The sequence below is a fragment of the Natator depressus genome, chromosome 17 (genome assembly GCF_965152275.1).
Source record: "Natator depressus isolate rNatDep1 chromosome 17, rNatDep2.hap1, whole genome shotgun sequence".
In the NCBI taxonomy this organism is placed as follows: Eukaryota; Metazoa; Chordata; order Testudines; family Cheloniidae; genus Natator; species Natator depressus.
This window is the reverse complement of record NC_134250.1, coordinates 20,500,101-20,522,844: the sequence shown is the minus strand read 5'-3', so window position 1 is coordinate 20,522,844 and position 22,744 is coordinate 20,500,101. Positions and strand designations below refer to the sequence as shown.

General features: G+C 49.2%; 1 protein-coding gene across 1 annotated transcript in view; it reads right to left on the bottom strand.

The window, feature by feature from the left end:
• LOC142000571 (uncharacterized) overlaps positions 1-22,366 on the bottom strand; it is a 35,367-nt gene extending 13,001 nt beyond the window's left edge. The window contains exon 1 of the mRNA XM_074974955.1: positions 22,331-22,366. The gene's annotated coding sequence lies outside the window, so the exon portion shown is untranslated. The remainder of the gene's footprint in view (positions 1-22,330) is intronic.
• Between the last annotated feature and the right edge of the window lie 378 nt (positions 22,367-22,744).

Here is a 22,744-nt window from a genome sequence, read left to right as displayed (position 1 = left end):
AAGTGCTTTCAGTTCAACACAGTGTGTGTGGTATTGGGAGGGGGATTAGGAGAGAGAGAAACTGGCTGGAAAGCAGGGGGCTGAGACTTTCCTGACTGGACAGCACATTTTAACTGGAATGCTTTGTCATATCAAGAGAAATAAAACTCTTCATGACCTTGTAGTCAAGGTGCTAGATGGAGCCGTAGGTCCAACTCCCAGCTCCGCCACAGACTCCTTGAGTGACCTTGGTCAAGTCCCTCCATCTCTCAATTGCACATTAGTAAAGTAGGGTTAAGGATCCTTCCTTTGTCTCGTCCGGGTAGGAACTGTCTCTTGCTGTGTGTCTGCACTGTCCTAGCACACAGGCCTCTCTTCTCAGCTGGGACCTCTCGGAGCTACCGTAATGTCAATAATAATGATTCAGGACAAAGGACCCCACGTGCAGTAAAGACGTGATGATGTGTACACGAAGATGAGAGATCCCACAGAGTCCTAGAGCTGTATTCTCCTCCCACTGCCCCGGTGTACCACCACCGACGTCTGTGGAGTTGAGTGACACCTCTGAGAGGAAAACCAGGCCCTTGTTGGCTACTGCATCCATACAGACCTAGCTGCCTCTACAGCCACCATCTCTACAGCATGTGAGGGCCTCACAACCATCCCCCCGAGCCTGCTGTGAGACAGCCAACTATCACCCCATTTTACAGAGGCAGTACTGAGGCACAGAGCGATTAAATGACTTGCCCACGGTCCCGTGGAAATCTGTGGGCAAATCAGGAACTGCACATGGATTCCCCTAGTCCTAGCCCAAGACTCAACCCCGAACCCAGCTTTCCTGGCACTAACAGCTATTCTCCCACGTAGATGATGAGTAATCCCCGCTGAATTCTGGGGAGGAGAATAGAGCCCTTGGAGTTCAAAAATGCCACAGGAATTCCTTTTCCAAGGGAACTCTTTGTCAGTGAATGGCACTTACCCTACAGGGTGAGAAATCCCCTACAGGATATGCCCCCAGCACTGCACTTCATAGAATCATAGAACCATAGAATATCAGGGTTGGAAGGGACCTCAGGAGGTCATCTAGTCCAACCCCCTGCTCAAAGCAGGACCAATCCCCTCAGCCCTCACCCCCTCCACCCCGGCAATCCCCTCAGCCCCTCTGAAACTGCAGCTGCCTCTGGGGTGAAACTCAGGAGTTCTGTAATGCTCACATGCTTTGGGTTGCCAATGGCCAGCCACTCTGAGTCAGGCTCACCGCAAACGGCCGCTTGGAATTTGCTCTGCAGGGTTCGTTTGCCCGGAGCGATGAGTGAAAATAGCCACAGATGCTAGTCTCTGTTACAATGTTGGGTATCCGAGCATGGTTTACCACAAGATATAAGGCAATGGAGATCCAACCGCGCCGGAAGCCTACAGCCTTCTTCGCAATCATGCTGCTTCAAGCCAGGAAGGGATCTGTCCCAAAGGAAGTACCTGAGATACATGCCCATCAGTCACTCTGATATCATCACGCTTTGTTGCTTCGTTGTGTCTCACACAAGGACAGGGTGAAGATTTCTTTCCACGAGACAACCTTGCCTTTCTCCCCCCGGGGGCAGCTAGCCCGTGCTGCCAGCCCTATTTAAAGGGACAAGCCTGAGCAGAGCTAATCTGGGCACGTCTGCCCACACTGGGACTTACGTTTCCCAGCTGCTGTGTAGACTAACCCTACGACAGCCGGATTTCTGCCCAGCATAGAGGGCTTCTGGGAGTTGTAGTCCCAGGACTGATGAGAGTTAGAGGCAATCATGGCAAGGAACCCTGGGAAGGCATGTCAGAGGACAAGTGACCCATTGTGGGGAAAAAATATTTGATAATGGGCTCTTCAATCTAGCAGACGAAAGTAGAACAAGCTCCAATGGCTGGAAGTTGAAGCTAGACAAATGCAGGCTGGAAACAAGTGAGGGTAATTAATCATTGGAGCAATTTGCCAAGGGTCATGGTGGCTTTTCCATCACTGATAATTTTTAAATCAAGATGGGATGTTTGTCTAAAAGATCTGCTACCATGCAAACAGGAGTGATCTGGGGGACATTTCCTGGCCTGTGTTATACTGGAGGTCAGACAATCACAGATGATCACAACGGTCCCTTAGAATCTATGAATGGTCTACAGAGAGGCATACAGAGGGACGGAGAATACAAAGTAACTAGGGGACCCATAGGTGTTTCAGCCTCACCAGTCCACGGATCTGGAAAAGGCCTAAAAAAGACAGCTGAAGGCCATACTAAAATAGTTGAGGGCAGGTTAGATAGAGAGCTAGATGGAGCTGAGAAATTCAGGGCATGCAGCAGAGCAAAGGAGGCAGGTTTGGAGGAAGAGAAGCGGGGAGTTTTGGGGTCAGGCCTGCTGCCCGTTTCATCATCTAGCTCCCCAAGGCTGGATTTTACAGAAGAGGGAAGGTCTGATTTCCCCCACTGGGTGTTGCTGTATTGACTGGGAGAAAGGAACTGGGTGGAGACCTGCTTGTCCTTTGGACTATGGTTATTCTGGAAGAGATGGAGTCCTGGATCAGCTGCCCAGGCAGGGAGACAGAAGCAGTGGCCTTCCCCCTAGAGGGAAAGGGAAAGGGAAAGGGAAAGCCATTGTTGAAGCTGTTATGGAAGAGTTTTAGCAACAAAGACAAAACAAACATTATGTCAGGCACAATATTGACTCATTTAATTGGTGAGCAAGATGTTGGACCGGCCTCCCACATGGCTTAAATTGTACATTCGCAGAGCACTGTCTTAGCTTATCATGCTCTCAGTGGGGGAGGCTCCATGCAGAGCAATCACATGCTGCCTCAAACCAGATCTTCGCAAAACTGCAAATCAAAGGAAAATAGCACACAACAAAGTGGGAACAAAAGGGATGGGGAAGAAGGGCCGGAGGAAAAAAACAAACCTACTCCCAGGTGCACCTTGCTGTGGTTCAGAAAGGAGCAGAAAACTCTTCTGTTGTACTCATGCTGGTAGACATGTCTGTTCTCCTGCTTCCCTTGGCCAGTCCACGCCAATCTACTGTGACGATTGCAGGGTGGGATTGCGGTTAAAGCAATGGAACTTGGGAGATCTGGACCCAAATCCTGGTTCTGCTACTGACTCCTTGTCTGAGTCACGTAGGCCCAGATCCTCAAAGGTAGTTAGACGTCTAATCTCTCTCTGGGCCTCGGTTGCTCTGTGGAGATCATGAGACAGACAAAGGACGGATTATTGTCTCTAAGGGCCAGATTTTCAGAGGTGTCTCAGGTTGCACATAAACACCTAGTGGGGTTTACATGAGCGCCTAAGCAGTGAGGCTCCTAAGTCACTAACGGTACATCTACACTGCAATAAAGCGCCCGCGGCCGGCCTGTGTCAGCTGACTTGGGCTCACGCTGCAGGACTATAAAATTGCTCTGTAGACATTTGAGCGTTGGCTGGAGCTGGGGCTCTGGGACTCTCCCCCCTCACAGGATCCCAGAGCCCGGGCTCCAGCCTGAACCAGAACATCTACATTTTAATTTTATAGCCCCAGACCTCGAGCCCTGCAAGCCCAAGTCAGCTGACACAGGCCAGCGACAGGTGTTTTATTGCCATACCAACATCCCCTTAGGGCCAGATTTACAACAGCATTTTGGTGCCTAAGATTACAAGTGGGATCTATAAAGGTGCCTAAGGGAGTTAGGAGCTCCTGTAAATCCCACTAGGCACCTGTCTGCAACCTCAAGCACCTAAATCCCTTTGTAAATCTGGCCCTAAGATCTTTGGGGCAGGGGACTGTCTCTTGCCATATTCATGTAGAATGACCAGCACAATGGAGCCCTGATCTCAGCTGGTGCCTCTCGGTGCTACCGTAACACAAATAACAGGGCAGCTGTCCCATGGTATTTTGGTTCCAGTGGGACCCTCCTAAGTGTGCTTGAAACCTGCTAAGAAACTTTGATCTCATGAGATCTCAGACCTGCGTTTTCCCTGCAGGTTCTCATTGCAGCCATGGGGTGAAGGAGCTTGGAACTCATAGACTTTAAGGCCAGAAGGGACCATCATGCTCATCTAGTCTGACCCTCCTGCACAATTAGGGGCCTGAATCTTCCCAGCCTCTCACCTGGTGCATGTCATTTATCCCTGTGCAAAGTACCTTCCCATTCAGATCTGAGGAGGCCTCGCCTTCCAACTCTGTGCTGCCTCCAGGAGACATGGTGCATACTCCTGAGAGTTTTCTCTCCTTCTCAGGGGCCCTGCTGGGCTAGAACCCTCTCCCAGAGCTAATAAACCACCAGGAGGCACAGTCAGAGCCAGGGAAGCCAATCATCTTGCAATCTCTTGACACATGAACATGGTCGATGGCACAGTGGGTTAATGCTGAGGTCCACGCAGATGGGCATTGAATCTAGACTTGGCAACAAATCACACCAGTTTGGCTCTCCCAAACACGCTAGAAGCTTTTTCAGTCACATCAGCACCACACAGCTTGGCTCTGGGTGGCAGGAATAGCTCCTAGTAGGAGAGAGTCCATCTATCCCTCCCGCGCTCTGGATTGAGTGCAAAAGTTCTCATGTTCAGGGTGGTGGAATTTATTCTCATGGGATTTGAAAGAAGCTTGGAATAGGATTTAGGGATGTCTGCTGTGGAACCTCTTCAAGGCGGTCTGTGACTTCCTTGTTGAACATGAGCTAGTGGGAATGCCAAAGAAAAGCTGGCGACGGGCCATGTGGTCAATCGACATGTTTAATGTGGAGATTATAGTTCTCTGGTTTAACGCTGCCATGTGAAACTTAATCTGTTAGTGCAGGACTTACTGTCTCCTTTTGTATGCACTGTGCCTAACCCGGATTGCAGTCATTTGCATGAACAGGGCTTCAAATTTGGTTCTGTCAGCATTTCCATTCCAATCCCAAATTCTGAGGAGTTTTTCTAACTCCCCATAAAACATCTGCTCCCAGATGGAATGTAGCATACCAGAGGGGGTGATATAGCTGCATAATTCCCATTAATGCTAATGTTCATTATCTCCTGGGCCCTGTAGGGAGAAAATACTTTCAGAATTCAGACCGGGAGCCGATGTCCTTCCCACATGTAGTCTGCAGACATTTGGCTGGGGAGTTTTGCTTACGCCGTCACTAGGCTGGCAGACTTTGCCAACACATATACTTCTCATACTTAGGAGAAGCCTAAAATTGGACCAGAAGTCAGCCTGAAAGGCAGGGCACAGTGGGCATGAATTATGAACTCCAAGCATGCGCTCAGTGGCAAGAAGATATTCCATTCACAAAGGTGTCTCACTTTCTGACACACGCCTGCGTGTCTAGCCACCATCGAAGTGGAAGAAAGCTAAACAGGGACCCGCAATGAAGAGATGAGAGGAGGCCAGTGCACTAAAGAGCTGTGGGGGAGGGGCAAGGAATAGCAGAGCAGAAGGGGCTTAGGTCAGGCCTGGGGTGCATTGGTTGATCTGTGGGAGCACACCCAGCATTGGATGAGAAAGATTTCTGCAGGTCAGGATGGAAGGGCCAGGGCAGAGCTGTGAGAGCTCCTCTGGAAGAGCAGGGGCTACAACCCACGTTGACCTGAAGTCTTAGCAGAGCTGTGCGTGGGGAATCATGGCTGGCATAGCAGGGGTGGTTCTGTTCATTGCATTGGGAGAGCGGGGTCAGGACTAGCCGCCACGTGGATTCACGCTCAGGCTGTGGGGACAGGTTGAGATCCTTTATAGGAATGTTTGCACGGAGCAGAATGCAATCAATTCCTGCAAAGGCAGACCGAGGGCTGTCCCTGTTCACCACCATGGAAGGGGTCAGCCACTTCCTCGGAACAGCCGGGGCCAACCCCAGAAACCCAGTTTAAGCTGAGGGAGATGCTTGGTGGATACAGTTTGCCACTGAGATCAGACAGAAAATTCGTTTCCCATGAGGCTGCTTCCAACCTTGACTCCCGGGGGTACAGCCGCCAGGAGAAAAGCAGAGATACTGTTTCAAGGCCACAGCCTCTTCCCTTCCTCCCCCTCTGAAGTTCTGTTATTCTCTGAGGCCTGGGATAGCCTCTGAAGTGGTTACAAATGGGGGGGAGCATTTCCAGCAGAGGGCAGGTGACTCGGAGCAGCAGACACGCAAGGCCATCAATGTAAATATTGTGTGGAGACGCGGCTCTGGGAGTCCTGCAGTGCCTGGGGGAGGTTTTTCCTGAGCTCCTTGTCGGGATCCTCCTCTCCTCATCTGGGAGCTACTGAAAGGTCAGTGTCCAAAGAGGAGAAAGGTGCAAATCAGCGCTCTCACCGCCTCCCACCCCAAAGCCGCATGATTAGCGCCCCGGGGCAGCGAGCGGGGGAGGAGAGACCTACTGCTTTCAGGAGACCTTTCCCCACTGCAAATGGGATGGGGGGGGGGGGAATTGGCAGCTTGTGCCACCTCATCCCCAAGCCCATGCACAGAGCATGGAGGGAGGCAGGCTGAGGCGTGACATGGTGGGGAGCAAGAATTTGCCAGGCGATCAAGTGGGAGATCTCCACACTTACCCTGTGCTCCGATCAGTATGGAGGGGGATGTTAGGACAGATGAAGGAAGAGCTAGAGGAGAAGCCTGGACATTGACAGATCCCTGAGAGGGGCTCCAGAAGCAAATACTTGGGGCCAACTGAGAATGGGGATCCATCGTGCAAGGTGCTGCACAAACACAGAGCAGGACAGTCCCTGGACCAAGGGTTTGTAGTCTAACGAGACAAGCTAGGGAAGGGGAAAGGGATGGAACATACAAGCAAAGGGATGATTGCAAATGTCACATTAGTCCCACAATATCTAATATCTATCTTCTTTGGGTGGTGTTGCATTAGGAAGGGGGGAGGGAACCAATTAACGGCCTGGAGCCACCCTCTTCCAGCCAGCTCTGAGTAGCGTTCACTGTGGGTAGAAGCTGCAGGGGTCAGATTAACAGAGTCATGGATTCAAGGCCAGAAGGGGTGAGCATGTTGTCAGATGCAGCCTGGCCGGAGGTTTGATGCAGTAGCATGCATTTGAGGACTGGCCCAGGACAGGTCACCTCTCAGAGGGGAGACTTCCAAAGGAAAACCTGGGAACTCGTTAGGGAACTCTTGCCTTTCATTCACAGGTGACCCAGCATGTGGCGTTAGCAGATGTGCTACTGGAAACACTGTCCTTCTGATAGGATGTAAATCAGACTCCATGGCACTCATGCTCATTGAAGATCCCATGGAAAACACTGTTCAACAGAATGGGGTGTTATATTCAGTGTCTGGGCTGAGTGCTTTAGACATTGTGGTTTGCTAGTATTATTCTTTCTTGAATACCAGTGACTGTGTACTAGGCATATTTCAGATATATATGGAGGCAGAACCCCTGCCTCTGAAAGCTCACAGTCTAGATTAGACTCTTAGACACATCCCACCCAAGAAGTGGCTGCATTTCAGCAGTGAGCGAAGGGAAGTGATCATGATAAGTATCTTATAAGTTTGTCAATGTCACCTTAATGTCTGCCTTTGGCTAGGAGTATGGTAAATCAATATGATATTGGTACAATCCAGCATAACATCTCCTCATGTTAAAGCCCCAACATCAAGGATATGAGAAGCAGGGTGCTCCCAATGGCAATTCCATGGCTCAGGGGTCTTCTGTAATGCAGATCAACACAATTATGGTCTATACTGCAGATGATTATATGTAAATGATTGGAGCGACTCATATTTCCTCTCCGATTTTCATCAATCCCATTGATAAAGAAACCAGGAAACGATTAAGCACAAACCTACCTTTTATTAAAGTTTTGTTTCAGGAGCAGAGTGTTAAATCCGCACACAGCTACAATAGCTCACAAGGAATTCACACCCCCCGTGTATGGTCTCAGCACAAAAGCCTTTCAGCCTTGCAGTCTGGGAAGTGTGCCAGTCCAAAGGGGGTAGTAATAAAAAGGGTGATACAATGTGTCGTAACTTATGCAAGAGACAAGGCTGAGCAGAGGGGGCAGTGCAGTGGGTTCGTGTACTTGTCTTTCCCCTCTGCAAGCCTGAGCTCAAATATTGCCTGAGGTCCCCGGCCTATGAGATTCCACAATCTATTCCCCATATTAAAGATGCAGCCAGAGCTTTCCCCAGAGCTGGCAGGGCAGAGCAAGCTACCCCGGATCAGCTCAATGCCGTGCTCTCTTGGGTCAAACTATTACTGTCTTTAGCATGGCTGCATTAGCTCAGCGACGGGCTACTTGCAATCGCCCCCCCCCCCCCATATAGTGATTATTTGCAGTTTATTACTCAGCCGCTAAAGCCTCTGCGTGTTACAGAGTTCCAAACAGGGCGTGTGCCATGGTAAACAGGGGAGGCAAAGGACACGTCTTCACTGCATGCTAACCACGGGGTTAACCCGTGTCAGCTTGTGGTAGCCCAGATGACCAGAGCAAGGCCACACACACTGTGCTCTCACTGGCACTGGGTCTGGCTGTGGCCAGCCATACAGCTACCCGGGATCGTATCCCCAGACTATCACCACAGCTCTCTGAGTCACTCTGTGCTGACATTCGCAGGGTGGGACAACTGGTCTGCCGGCTCTGGGGGAGCAAAACTCCTTGTTCTGGGTCTATAGCGAATACCAGCCAAAAGGGGGAATTGGCATGAACTCAAAAGAACGTGAAATAAGACAAAGTGAGTCAAAAGAAAACTGCTTTTGGAGCTTGTCTGCACAGAGTTTACGATTAACTCCATGTGCGGACACACTTATAGAAGAGTGTGCTTTAAATTCACCTCAACCCACATTAACCAACCTTTATTCTCCTCATGATCTGTATGGAAAGCAAAGCTGGAGAGAGGGAAGAGCTTGTAAAACCTTGCACTGCTCTGTCTTTACCTAGGTTTAAATGCTCAAGCCAGCCTTTATAGTAGGCTAGCGAGGTGTTAATGGCGCTCACTGAAAACTCAGCTGCAGGCACTAAGGTTTTGTCCACACTGAGAAGCCGTGTGCGTCAAGCTGGTGCGCTGTAGATTCACATCCTGGTTTGCGGCACACTACGCACCATGTAGACAAGCCCTAAAGCAGCATCAGAGTTATCTGCAGGTTCCCCCAAGGCCGGTGGAGAAAGGTTTGGAACGCAGTGTCTGAAATCTAGTAAGGGTTTGTTCACACAGGGACACTCAGGAAAGTTAATCCAAATTAATTGAAGGTGTGAATTTAAAGCAGATTAGTTAAACCTGTGAAGACACTCTAATTCAGAATTAATGTGGCCTTCATTTTGCTTTAATTCGCTTCCCACAGGCTTGTTAACGGGCACTGTTCTGCTGCATCAAACCCTGGGGATGCGTGAAGCCGGACAAACTGCAAGCAGAACACTGAGCGGAGGCAGAGCGATCATCCACATTCAGTCAGGGGGCAGAGTACAGGTAGAGATCGCAAGATAGTCCCCAGCAATGGGTGCCCCGGGGGGAGGGACTTATGGGAAGGGATTGCAGGACCATAGCAGCTCGATGTGTGAAATTGCCCGGGGCTGCTCATTTTCACTGCAATTACCTCGGGGTAGCCACACGTGTAAACAGCTGCCTCGGGGTCTGCCCTTTAGCTCCGGGAATGGTCTCACCTTGCCGTGGGCACTCACTGAGACGTGTGAAGCTGGAGCGTGTGAAGGGGAAACCCAGGGCCAGGATTTCACCACTCCTGTTTTAAGACGGAATGTAACGGTCTCTGGTGCACTTCCAGAGCCAACGAGCACCGAACCCTTAAAGTCCCAGGAGTTAGGAAAGGACAGTGTAATAATGATAATAGCAATATGGAGCCGTCTCTGTTTGCAGGAGATAACCAAGTGCAAGCCGACACTCCGATGCTGTTTATAAGAACCTGGGACTTTCTTTTAAAGAGACAGCTGGGGGGCTTTTTTTAACCTCAGGAGTCCAGAAACGTGAGGCAGTGACAACCCCCGGCTGTTTGAGGAACTCCAGTCACACCCTGACGTGTTATGTTGCCCTCCTTTGCTTGCTGCAGTTAGCGCTGCTCTCTCAAGTCTATTTAAAATGGCTGCATTGACTCCCTCTTGAAAGAGGAGGCTGGAAATGCAGCATTAGGAGAACGAAGACGGCAGCAGAGCAAGCTAACCGCCTGGCGTCAGGCTGTGACCGCAAGGTTAGAGAGCCACATGCCACCCTTCCCATAATCCTCTGCGCTGCTGCAAATGGGTGCCAGAGGAACTGGCCCAGTGGCTTATGGGAAACTCCTGGGCTCAAGTCCATCCCTGGTGTAACTCCATTGAAAGCAGTGGGAGTACACCAGGGATGCGTCTGGCTCCCAGTGATCCAGCTGCAATTTTGATTGAGCCGGGCTGCATCTGAGGAAGGCTGGACGTTGGGAAGGGGAGCAGGGAAGTGACTTCCCTCCTCCCTATTCTCACACAACTCATTTAGAGCTATCCCTGGAGTGGAGCAGAACGCATCGGCTTGGGAGCCCTGGGATTCGCACATACGGTTCGCTCTGGATGGGTTCACCCTCCCGGAGTTCCAGGCTCGAACAACCCCGCAAACGCAAAGCAAACCACAGCAGAAACAGCCACGCTTCCTGCTTTCTCCCACTTGACTCCATAAAACCAGCCCAGGTCTGCCTAAGGCGTCAGCCAGGCGCGTTTGCATCTCTAAGACTCGGGCTAGATGTGGCTAGAGTGTTCTCCACTCTGATACCTGGGCATGCAACCACCCCATCTCTGAGCTGCAGCCCCCACAAGTGACCCAGACCCTGCTCCGTGGAACAGGCTACCGGTTCCCCAAACCCAGAAAAAAACCTGTATCACGTGAAGCAAGAATGAGCTGAGGAGTGGCTAACTGTCTTAAGGGGGATAAAACCCAAGGATGAGGATGGATCACTTAGGGCAGCCCATGGGGTTCTAACTAGGAGTGGTGGGACTCAGTTAAGCAAAGGGAAATTTAGGCTGGCTATGAGGAAAGCTTTCCTAGCAGCGGGGCGGTGGAATATGCTCCCGAAGGGGCATGGTGGCAGCAGCATCATTTGGGACATATATAACTAGACAAAGCTCAGTAAGGAACAGGTTACGCACACTCCCACAGGCCCTGCTTCTGGGCAGGGCGAAGGAAATTAACTAGATCAGTGAGTCTCCGCTTTTTCCTTACCAAGATCCCATTATGATGTGTATTTCCACAGCTCTGCAGTCAGGGACCATGACCCCGTTGTGCTAGGCCCTCCCTGCTAGCTAGCTGGGATCTTGCCAGGGTTCCCCTCCCATTTAGCACTATGGGGAGATGATTTGGAGGTGGGGTTGGGAACCCCTGAACTAGCAGATTTAACAGGGAGGGATCCAAGCCTCAGAGTTAGGATCTGTGGATCAGGGAGGCTGCAGTTCATGGTCCATCTCTGCCCTTCCCTGCTCAGGCCTTGTTGTGCAACGGTGCCTTTAAGAGACCCAAAGAGGCCAGTTCTTGGCAGATGCGTAAATAAAGATAGGAAGGGCTGCTCTCCTGAAGAATCCCTGCCCAGAAGTGGTGCGTAGGGGGAGAGGGGTGGTAAAAATCATTACCTCCAGCCCAACAAATCCCCCCAGTGACCACAGCAGTCAGATATTGCCTGGTGGCAGTGGCAAGATAATTAATGCCCATAACTCTCCTGCCTGTGAACCACAGGGAATAGCTGGCAGATCAGTGCTTCCTGCCTAGTCCCATCACCTCGAAAACCCCCTTCAATGGAAAAGAATCATTCCTCCTGGTCCCTACTGCAGTCCCAATCCCCATCCTCCCTCCGCTGCAAGGATAGGCTCCTCAGAGAGGCCAAGAACTAAATGAATACAGGCACCACACTACCCTCTTGTCAGAGGTGTCCAGAGAATTATATTGTACTTAGAGGGGAACGGAGTTGAAACCACTTCTCAAATCCCATCAGCACAGGGGTGAGATCAAGATCCAGCCCACCTCTGCCTGAGCCAACAGCCACCTTCCAAAGCTTTGCCCATCTCTGGCTGCAGCCCAGAGTTTGGTCTGATGCACTAACACATAGCTATCCACATACGTTTATATACCTCTCAGAGGACCATTTTGGGATGTGCTGAAAGCAGGGGATGTAGAGTCAGGAGAGCTTGGGCCTAATCCCAGCTCTAACAGTGACTCTGTCTGCAACTTTGGGGAAATCACGTATTGTCTCTTTGCCTCGTCTGCAAAATGCAGGTAACAGTACTCACCTGCCTCACGTGGGTTCTGTGAAACGTTATCAACTAATGTCTATGGCACTCCATTCAGTCTTCCAGCAGAAGGCACTAAAAACGTGCTAAGTGTCTTATTCTGCAAAAGCCAACTAAAATAGTTAATACTCTGGGGCTGGGTACTCTATAGAAGATGTTCTATAGAAGTGGAGAGCTGTTCTTCTGACTCAGCCCTGCCAGACAGATCAGGTGGGTCTCATTTGCTGCAGCTCAGGAGCAGGATAGGCTGAGTATCTGAGGCAAAAGAAGAAAGGAGATAAAGGAGGAGATATCATGTCTATAACATCATGAATGGTGTGAAGAAAGTGAATAGGGCAGTGTTATTTACCCCTTCATGAAACACAAGATCCAGGAGGGAGGGGTGTCACCCAATGAAATTAATAGGCAGCAAGTTTAACATAAGGAAGAACTTCTTCACACAACGCACAGTCAACCTGTGGAACCTGTCCACATGTCTGTGGAACTCACTGCCAGGGGATGTTGTGAAGGCCAAAAGTGTAACAGGGTTCAAAAAGAGAATTAGATAAGTTGATGAAGGACAGGTCCATTGATGGCTATTAACCAAGATGATTAGGGTGGCAACCCCATGTTCTGGGTGTCCCTAAACCTCTGAGTGCCAGAAGCTGGGACTGGGTGACAGGGCATGGATCACTTGATAATTGCCCTGTTCTGTTCATTCCCTCTGAAGCATCTGGCACTGGCCACTGTCAGAAGACAGGACACTGGGCTAGAAGGACCGTTGATCTGACCCAGCCTGGCTGTTCCTATGGGAGGAAGCAGGAGAACTGCCAGCTCAGGTCGGGGGCTGATTTTGTAGATTGTCCTGCTGTGAGTTTTGTGAATGAAGTGAATATTAATGCCAAACCCCTGAAAGTGGGTGACATTTTTGGACACTGCCCTATTTGTGCACATGATGGTACCATCCCCCCATTCATCCCAGCAGTCCCACTTCACAAGCTACATATGCACAGGGAGGCCGATTCAGGCACTGGCAGAAAGGCAGCAGCCTCTGAGGTGGAACGTAGCAGCTGATTAATGATGTGCACCGACACCACACGTGAGCTCAGGACAGATGCAGGGAAGGAAACCGGCTCCAACCGGGAGGATTTGACGGCTGTTTCTATTGTGACAGCCAGATGGAAACGGATTTTTTACAGTGTCTCATGCCAGCCTCCCTGTTACCATTACGAGGCTGGGAAATGCCGATTGCAATTAAACCTTTCATTCCTCAGTGAAAGGCAGAGTTTGCACACAGTGAAAAAGGCGCCGGTCAGCAAAATAAGTCCAGCATTCTTTGCAAGATGGCCGTTCCCAATATGCCATCGCTTTGCTTGCCAGCCGCCCCGAGATCTCCTCCAGGCTTCCTTTATCCTTTCTGAACTACAGCTTGGCAGAGACGCACGGTAATCTGAAGGGGCGGATGCTGGCAGAGGTGGGAGAGCGCTGCAACCCAGCCACGCCGGTCATTATCATAGACTCATAGAATATCATGGTTGGAAGGGACCTCAGGAGGTCATCTAGTCCAACCCCCTGCTCAAAGCAGGACCAATCCCCAATTTTTGCCCCAGATCCCTAAATGGCCCCATCAAGGATTGAACTCACAACCCTGGGTTTAGCAGGCCAGTGCTCAAACCACAGAGCTATCCCTTCCCCCATTGTTAACTTCTGCTGGAAATCTTCCTCCCAGAAATCTCTGCAGACCTGTTCCTTTCGATAAATAAATAGTGTCTCCCCGGTGAGCCATCAGCTGCAAAGCACCATCCTGCAGAGACGCTGCCATCATAATTTGCCGTGTCCTGACTGCCCGACAGCCTCAGTACAGAGCTGTCAGGTTTATGTGCCACTTAAAACCAACCTATTAGCAGCAGAAAACGTCCTTCCTATGTGTGTTGACTTGAACGCGAGGGAGTCAGCAACACTGCGACAACATGTGCTGTCCATGCCGCGTGGCAGGAGTCCCAAAGGAGCTGATAGGTCCATATATATATGTATATGACCCGATCTTCACCGGGGGCAGCTATGTGCAGGTTCTCTCTGTGCAGCTTATAGAAAGGCATCGCTCACATCCCGCAGTACACAAGCAGACTTTGAACACCAAGGTCAAGAGGCACCTGTAATTTCCCAGCCATGCTTGTATTCTCTGTATATAGGTCACGAGTCGAGCTTGATGCTTTCTACATTAAGACACTGAAATATTTTTAACAAGATTAAAAATCAAACGTAGGGTCAACCCAATTATCCCAAACTGTCCCTCCCGCTTTGCGACATGGCCTTTGGAAAAATCTAGCCTTTCTCCTCGAAGAGTACAGGGCCCCATTTTCAAGGACTGAGCACATGCATTCAGGGCCAGCTTTTCCACAGAGCTCAGTTCCCCTTCAGACACAGACATCGTTCTCCGACGGGCTCAGCCCCCAGCCGCTCCGCTCTCAAAAGGGCTCCTCGCCAAACGCCCCAATGCACTGAGGTCTCTTGCAAACCCGGCCCTGGTTATGGGTGATGAAAAGCTGGCCCTGTGACCCAGGACTGGGACCCGCTCATTGAAAATACACCGAGGGCTGAAATTCAAACAAAAAGAAATAGAAGAAAGAAAGAAAAAGAGTTGAATAACTTTCCTTTTGGTTTTAGCCTAGTAGCATCATAAATGCTGCTGCATAAATCACCCCTAGACCAAGGAACTGAAATAATACAGGGGAAAACACTGACTTCCCATTCATCACGCTCCCCCTGACATATAATAAATGCTTCTCATTCAACCAAAATGAATTAGCATGGTAGCTACACCAGGCTTACAGACTGATGCCCATAGATTACTCCGCTGTTTGCACTACGGCTAAGGTACCTTTTCCCCTCCCACCCGCTCTCAGAAAGTCATAACTCAATCCTCTATACAGCGAGCCAGGCTTGTCTGCAGGGATCGGCAGCATGAAGCTGCTGCTGCGAAGGGGCATGCGAATGCTTAGAGCGAGAGTAGCACCTAGAAGCCACAACTGCGATGAAGGGCCCTTGATGCTAGGTGCGGTACAAACACACAGGGAGAGACAGTCCCTGCCCCAAAGAGATTGCAATCTAGCTAGGAATCCAGAGGGGATGCGACTCACCTAAGGTCACGTAGCAGAGCTGGGAAAAGAACCGAGGTCCCCTGACTCCCAGTCTGGTACCCTGCCCACTGAGCAGCACTGCCCCTCCGAAAGTCACTGGTACCTGTTTCTAGGACCCACCAATGTAGGTCATGCTAGCACCACTCTGCAGCGACCTCGGGAGACAGTCCCAAGGAGTGGCAGCTGTGTTGGTACCATGTTCATGGACCCAAGACAGCAGGGCCAGGCCACAATGAACATGCTTTCTCCAGGCTGCAGGGACCCTACAAAGCAAGGTGCTACTCTATAGGGGGCCACAAGACAGGAAAATGGAGGGACAGCCATACTGGCTCCAGGATGCAGTTAGCCCATGAGCTAGGGATGGAGCGGGGAAGCCATGATGGCCTCCAGTCTGCAGATCCTAGAAGACTATCCTATAATGGCGAACCCAGGCCAGCACCTGCCTTGAAGGTCACAGAAAGAAAACCACATCAGCGCTGGTCTGTGGTGTCATGGCAGGAAAGCTATACTGGTACCCATCTGCAGGAAGCCTGAGAGCCAGGGTTACAAGAGGCCGCCATTTGGGGGCTCCTGATGGAGAATCCATCCACGTCAGTCCATGGAGACGGAACAGAGCGAGGCCACCCGCAGGGGCCACATCAGCCGGGGTTGTGATAGGAAAGCCACATCAAGGCCAGTTAGAGGGGACCCCCCTCCTGGGCACGACCGCGGTGAGCGAGCCAACACGATGGGGCTGTGGTGCGAAATCCAAGCCCAGTTTATTGGGACCCCTGCTGGGCCGGGTTCGGCTGCGGGAGGCCATGATGGGACGCCATTTTAAAGCAAAGTGACGATGACTTTCACTGATGCGCTGAAACTTTGGTGGGTTAAAACAGTTTGGAAGGTGGGAGGGGCAAGTATTGTGTGAGGGGTGAGTGATTCCTGGGTGTTAGGCTGGAACGGTGTGAAACAGGTGATAAATATTTAAGCGACAGAGGAGAAGTGTGTAATGGAACTGCTGACAAATCCTTAATTAGAGCCTTGTATACACACCGAGAAAATACATTTAGCCAGATAGCTGTTCTGGGGGTTGGCGCCTTTTCACAACGTGCTTAGGTTAAAATAAACATTTATTTTCAGATTGGGCAAGTCGTTCACCGAGTTAGCTTAAAGCGGAGGCAGGCGAAAAATTCACAACACATAATTTACCCCATTCGTTTAATTTAGCTTCTTTTTCTTCTTGGGAATATTTGGCAGCTATTTTGCAAACCCCTGACTCACAACAGGGTGCAATTGCTTGTGTGAGTTGTCTGCCACTGGCCTGCTGGGTGACCTTGGCCAAGGCACGCACTCTGCCTCAGTTTCCCCTCACAGCCTTGGCTATTTAAGCTCTTTGGGACAGGGTCTGTTATGATGTGTTTGTACTCAGTTGGGATCTCTAGGTGCTCCTGTGATACAAATAATTAATAATACCTAGATATTATATAGCATTTTTCAGCAGTAGATCTCAAAAGCGCTTTACAAAGGAGGTCAATATCATTATCCCCATTTAACAGATGGGGAAACTGAGGCACAGGGAGCGGAAGTGGCTTATCCAGGGTCACCCAGCAGGCCAGTAGCAGAGCCAAGAACACAACCTACATCTCTAGAGTCCAGTGCCCTATCTACTAGGCCACACTGCCTCTCCCCACTGAAGTCAGTGGGGCTATACCTGAGAGTGACTGCCCACCAGTATGAGTCAGAAATTCATAGTCTGAGAGCAGGTGGCAGCTTACCCAAATGTATTTGTTGCTTAAAACAAAATGCCCCCCAACAAACCCAACATGTTGAATAATTTCAAATGATCTCTGTTGATTATGAACTGTCCTCTGCCACCGTGCAGTAGATGAGTTTCCTAGTTCCGTTGCCTTTGGTCAGATAAGGCCCATTGGATCCTTTCTGGTCCCTGACTGGCTGAGCGGGCGCTGCCCATAAAAGTACTCATGTTTGATGTTCACCCTCTGCAAACGTCCACTGTCCTCAAGACTCGCTGCGAGACCTCCATTCTCACCAGATCAGATCATTGAATTGAGCCAGCGCTTTTTCAGCAACTCTTGCTTCTCAGTGTCTCTTTCTCGTCATCCATTTGGCCTGATATTCTGAACTGACTGGCGGATCATTAGACCCAATTGGACCATGTTTTGCTGTTGTTTAAGACTCATGGAGCCAGAAGGGACGATTACGATCATCTAGTGTGACTTCCTTGCGCAGTGGTTCCTGATAGCTTTTGAATGTCAACACCATCTGCCATCTCAGCTGTTTGGAATGGGCACTCGTATAAGTGGTTCCATTTTGTGTGTACTGTAATAAATAAATTAAATACGGAAGCCAGCCATTTGTGGCCAGGTTTTCAAGAGAGCTCCGGCATGTTGGACCCCAAGGCCTTGATCCTCAAAGGTATGTAGACCCCTAACTCCCAGGATCTGGGCCCATGTTCTTTGGAAAATCTGACCGTAAGTATCACAAACGGGGGCTGAGCACTTTAGCAAATGTAGCTCCAACTTGGGGTGCTGAGCCTTTGAACTGCTGTTCCTTGGTGTCCACAGCAACATGGCAATGCTCTGGGAATGCCCAAGTCCACCCTGGTAGACAGGGATGTGTTGGGTTGTGGGAGATTGATTACCCTGCTGTCTTTGCTTACTGCTCTTTGGTTGCCAGCCAGTGGAACCGATGTCCTGCTTTGCATAACGCTTGTACTGCAAATATTATTAACCTCATATATCACTGGGGCATGTGCACAAACAGGGAGTGCCAGCGCTATTCAATCTGCTTCTATAAACAGAAATGGGGCCATTTAATAAGCGTGAGGCATCTGGTGTCTTTAGTTTTTCCAAAAGACAAATGTGTCCAGGAAATATTCCACCTTGGGTTGTAATCTCATCAGCTTTTACAAGCTAAGCAGGGTCAGGCTGCGGTCAGCGCTTGGATGGGAAAATCCACAGGGCTGAGAAATATGCTGATTCGTTGACGCTGTTTGCGAAGCAGGGTCAGGTTTGATCAACTTCCTGACTTCAAAAAAAGGTTTGAAATTATCTAAATGTTTCATTTTGACCTTTTCATAATGATCAATTCTAGTTCAAAATTACTTTCGTTTAGAAATTTAAGCGAATTAGACTGAAGGTTTAAGAAAAAAAGAGATGTAAACAAACCCAAAACATTCTGAAATTATCAAATGGAAACATTTTGATTGACCCAAAATGCAAAGAATTCCATTTTTTCCATTTGCAAATGTTTTTGAGATTTTGACTTTTCATGCCTATTCGGGTAGGGGGGAAATGTTCAAACCTTTGGAAATATTTGTGGGATGGGAAAATTGTCTCCCATCCAGCTGTATTCCCCAGTGCTCAATGTTTCTTTTTCATGTTGGGGGACAAGTTAATACAATTAGTTAGTCCTAAACTAATCTTAAAAAAAACCAAACCCCACAAACCCTTCAAAAATGCAACAGATCAAGTTGCTGGCATGGCTTACTAATGATTTACAAACACGATACTAGACTTAGGTAAAAAGTCTCCTGAAAACCCATGCTTTGGGAAGGTAAATGTTGACATTGTGTTCCCCATAACTTCCCCAGTCAAATAAAAAGTAAAGGTTACGATATGTATATACATTGAAATATAAAAATGATGAATTGTCGAATGATAACGAGTTTTATTAGCTTCGTTTAATAGTTTATAATTGATAGGGAATGAGTCTGGCAAAGGTAACACTTATTTCAAGGCCTTGGCTTGTGTTGTCTTGCCAATCTCTTTCTTTTGATTTGTTAGATAATGCTTATTGCTGACAGGACAAAGGTGATGTTTTGTTCTTGCGTTGGAGGACTTTGATAAAAGGAAGTTAATTAATATAATAAATACACAACAAATGTAATGCTAAAAGTCCTTGTGAAGGAAGGAAGAACTGACTCTCCAATCTGCGCGGGGAGCCTCTAGGACGCGTGGAGGGGCTGCAGGGGACTCTGGCCGTTCGGGACAGCTGACCAGGTAGGACTCCGCCACGGGGGAGTCCTCTGCGGCGCTATATTCTCCGCGCTTATCTCGGGGTTACATGGGGTCAACAGCTGGTTACATTCTTATATATATAATTTATGCTTATTACATAAACTGACTCGTTTACAGGCAAAAATATGCTGAGTTATGCTATAGTATCTTTTGGCAGGGTCTGTCGGACAAAGTTCATTGAAACTGCCTGCATCCACCGCTTACCTCCAGTCACATACTCAGTCCACCACTTAGCTCCTCGCCAATCTTCCGCAACCTTGCCCCTACAGCCCCAGACGGAGTGGAGGCCAGAGACTGAAATGACCATCACGAAGTACAAGAGAGATTCCTGGTACCCTGGAATTCGATAACTCAGGCCCCTACCTATTCACCCTTATCTGTTTGTTGTCTGTCGTAAATATATGATCAGAAACTATGTCACAATAATTCTGTCTAAAAATGTATAAATAATCAGTTTTCACCTTCAAGTCTAAACTGGGTGAGCTCATGACTCAGTTTCCCATCTTACATTCAGATGGGATATAAAACCGGAAATGCCAGCCTAAGAGAGGTCAAAACCTCAAAGACATCTAAGGGAGTTGGGCGCCAGTATCCGATGTGAGTGGGATACAAAGCTCCCTTGAGCTTCTTTGCGAATCCCAGCCTTGGTCATCAAAAGCCCCATGAGGCTAAAGAAGGACTGTTAACCCCAGGGTTGCAACAAAATTCCCCATTGCAAAATTACAGGCCGCTACCTACATTTCCCCTAAAATTTCAGATGCATACAGTATTTTTGCTCCCGGCACTGAACTCTCCTGTACTGTTAAAGCTACCCTCATCCTACCTCAGTACTGGCTTCATTTCCCTGGTGGGCGAAAAATGATTTCTGTGTTCACTAGTCTGTTAATCACTTTGAGATGAAAGGCCCTATAGAAAAACATATAATAAGGCTTCGATATTGTATCATTAATCATCATTATCGCTTACCGCAGTTGTTGCATACAATGGTCTTCATGAGATCAGAATGCAAACACCCCAGGCCACATCAATCGAAGAACAGAGAAAGGGTTGGGAAACAGGCCACCGCAGGGCATTGTGCTGTTCTAAACTCCCCATACATCTTCTCTGGTTTTTTGAACATTTTAATTAGGAGCCCATGCAACAGTGTTCCAGGACCTGGAAAGGATCCAGGGATCTGAAGTACAACAGGTGACAGCTCTGCACATGTGAGAACACGGGTTCAGTCTGGTAATAGCCTTCTTAAGACGCAAATGAAAAAGCAGGTCACGGAGGCAGCTGCAGCCTACGCTGGAGGCCCGATGATGAGGTGGAATGGAGATTAGTGCGATGCCCGGGGACTGTTTGGATGTAGGTGGGCTCTGCTTTAAGGCTGGGTAGGTGGGTTTTAAAGGAGATTGGAAGTGAGAGGACAAAAACAAACCACCGAGGCTGGAGAGAGGGTTGGGAGAAAAATATGAGGCTACAAAAGTGAATGTGCACCAGTGCAAGGAGGGTGGCCGTGACCTAGCGGGGAGAAGTGGAAGCTGAAATCACGATTCTCATGAGTGGGATGTCGGGACAATAGACAACTTGCAGGAGAGAGGCAAACAGGGATGCAGACCCGGCTGGTTGGTGTTAGTCTGTATTAGGGAAAGTGGCCACAATGCTTGCAAGACACCTTGACGATCAAGAGTAGCCTGGTGCCTTTTGAAATACTGTACAAAGGCAACAGTTACAGACCACCGCCACTATCCCTCCGGCCCCGACTGAAAAAGAGGATGAAAAATTTCTGCAGCGATTCTTGAGGGACTTGGTTTCTCCCGTGCATGTCGTATCCTGTGGGTTTCAGCTACCTGATGTCTGATGAGCAACATCCAACCTAACGCACGTCAAAGAGGATTCTTTGTTAAGTGGCGGAGAAGACAACTTCTTAGTCTTGAGAAAGTAGAGAGACTAGCCAGAGAGAAGTCATCGGCCTCTAACTGCAAGGGCTGCTCTATCCAGATCCCAATCTGGATTCTGGAGACACTTACATTGTGGTGTATGGAGGACTGAATTGCAATTGCAGGCTATCACTTTAAGGGTGTGGGGCAGGGGCATTCCTGGACCTGCTAGGGGGCAGGCTAGGGGGCTCTATAGGGAAGCCTGTGATAAGAATCGGTTCTGCAAAAAGCCAGCCCACAGCAAGGTGGGTTGAGTTGGGCCTCTCAGCTGGCTGCTCCCTAAGGCATTGTCTCTCTCTATTTTGGGGTTCTAGTGTTAGGGTTCTGAATTCTAAGAAATCAAAGAGTGTTACATTGCAACCTTCCAGCAAGAGAATTTTACGTTATTTAATCTAACTTCTCCAGGTTTATGCCTTGAACGTAACACCTATGTTCCACTCTAAGGGTCTAGACAAAGCCCATTGTTAAGATGGGAGCCAATCATAAGCACTGGAGCTGGATCTGCATTCAAATTTCAAGCCTTCCCTCCCCTCCCCCTTCCCTTCAAAGTTCTAGGATATTCAAATCCAAGCTTTGGGTTGAAACCCATCTCTAGTGAGCAATAAGGAAGGTAGGGGACCAATGATCACAAGCAGCTGAAATTCACCAGGCTAAAGAATGGGTTTGCAGAAGACAAGAGTACAAAACGCTCAGATTTCTCAAAGGCACTGTTGGGGAATTAAGACAACTAAGATGCAATGCAAGGAAGTACTTACAAAAAGCCAGTGTTGTTACCAGTTATCACTGCTCCAGCTGCGTGGTCGTAATGCCACTGAAATCTGGATCCAGAGTTCTGGCTCCTTTCTGCAAAGGTAAGTGTAAACCAGTGGACTCTCACCCACTCCAGGGAGCTCAGCAGACAATCACTAAGGTGAATTGGCCCTCTGGCTGAGCCCAAATCCCATAGCTCCAAATGGCACCATGCCTGGCCCGGTGGGCCAGGATGACCTGACCACAGCAGAAATGGGGGTGGAGGGGAAAGGACATCAGCGAGAATGAAGCTGTATTTGTAAGAGGGTTTATCAGTATTCAGTTTACCAGGAATTCCGAAAGCCTTTCGCCCCATTTCCCCATAAGTTCTCTTACCTCTTAGGCAAATCCACAGTTTCCCAAGGAAAGCAAGCCTTATCTGGTGCCCAAACTCAGGATATTTTCCCCCAAGGTGACGGCCATCCTGCCTTTGTCTTCCTATAGCTGTTTTTCTCCCATTGCCTCTTCTCCAAAATCCCAGTCTCCTTTGGTATTGCCTCTCCGCCACTCTGCCACGTTCATGGAATGAGCTGGGCCCGGCTTATATAGATGCCGGAGTACACCCCGCCCCTCCCAGTAGTCTCTGAGAGGAGTGGTTAATTGGAGTCAGCTGACGGAGGGTTTTCCTCCCCCCAAAGTGTTTTAAGCCCTGTGTTTGGAAGAAAGGAGAGAGGTAAGCGCTGGGATGTATTTATGCTTTTGCCTCTTTTTAATAGCAGGTGCATTTATAATGCATGATTAATTATTTTT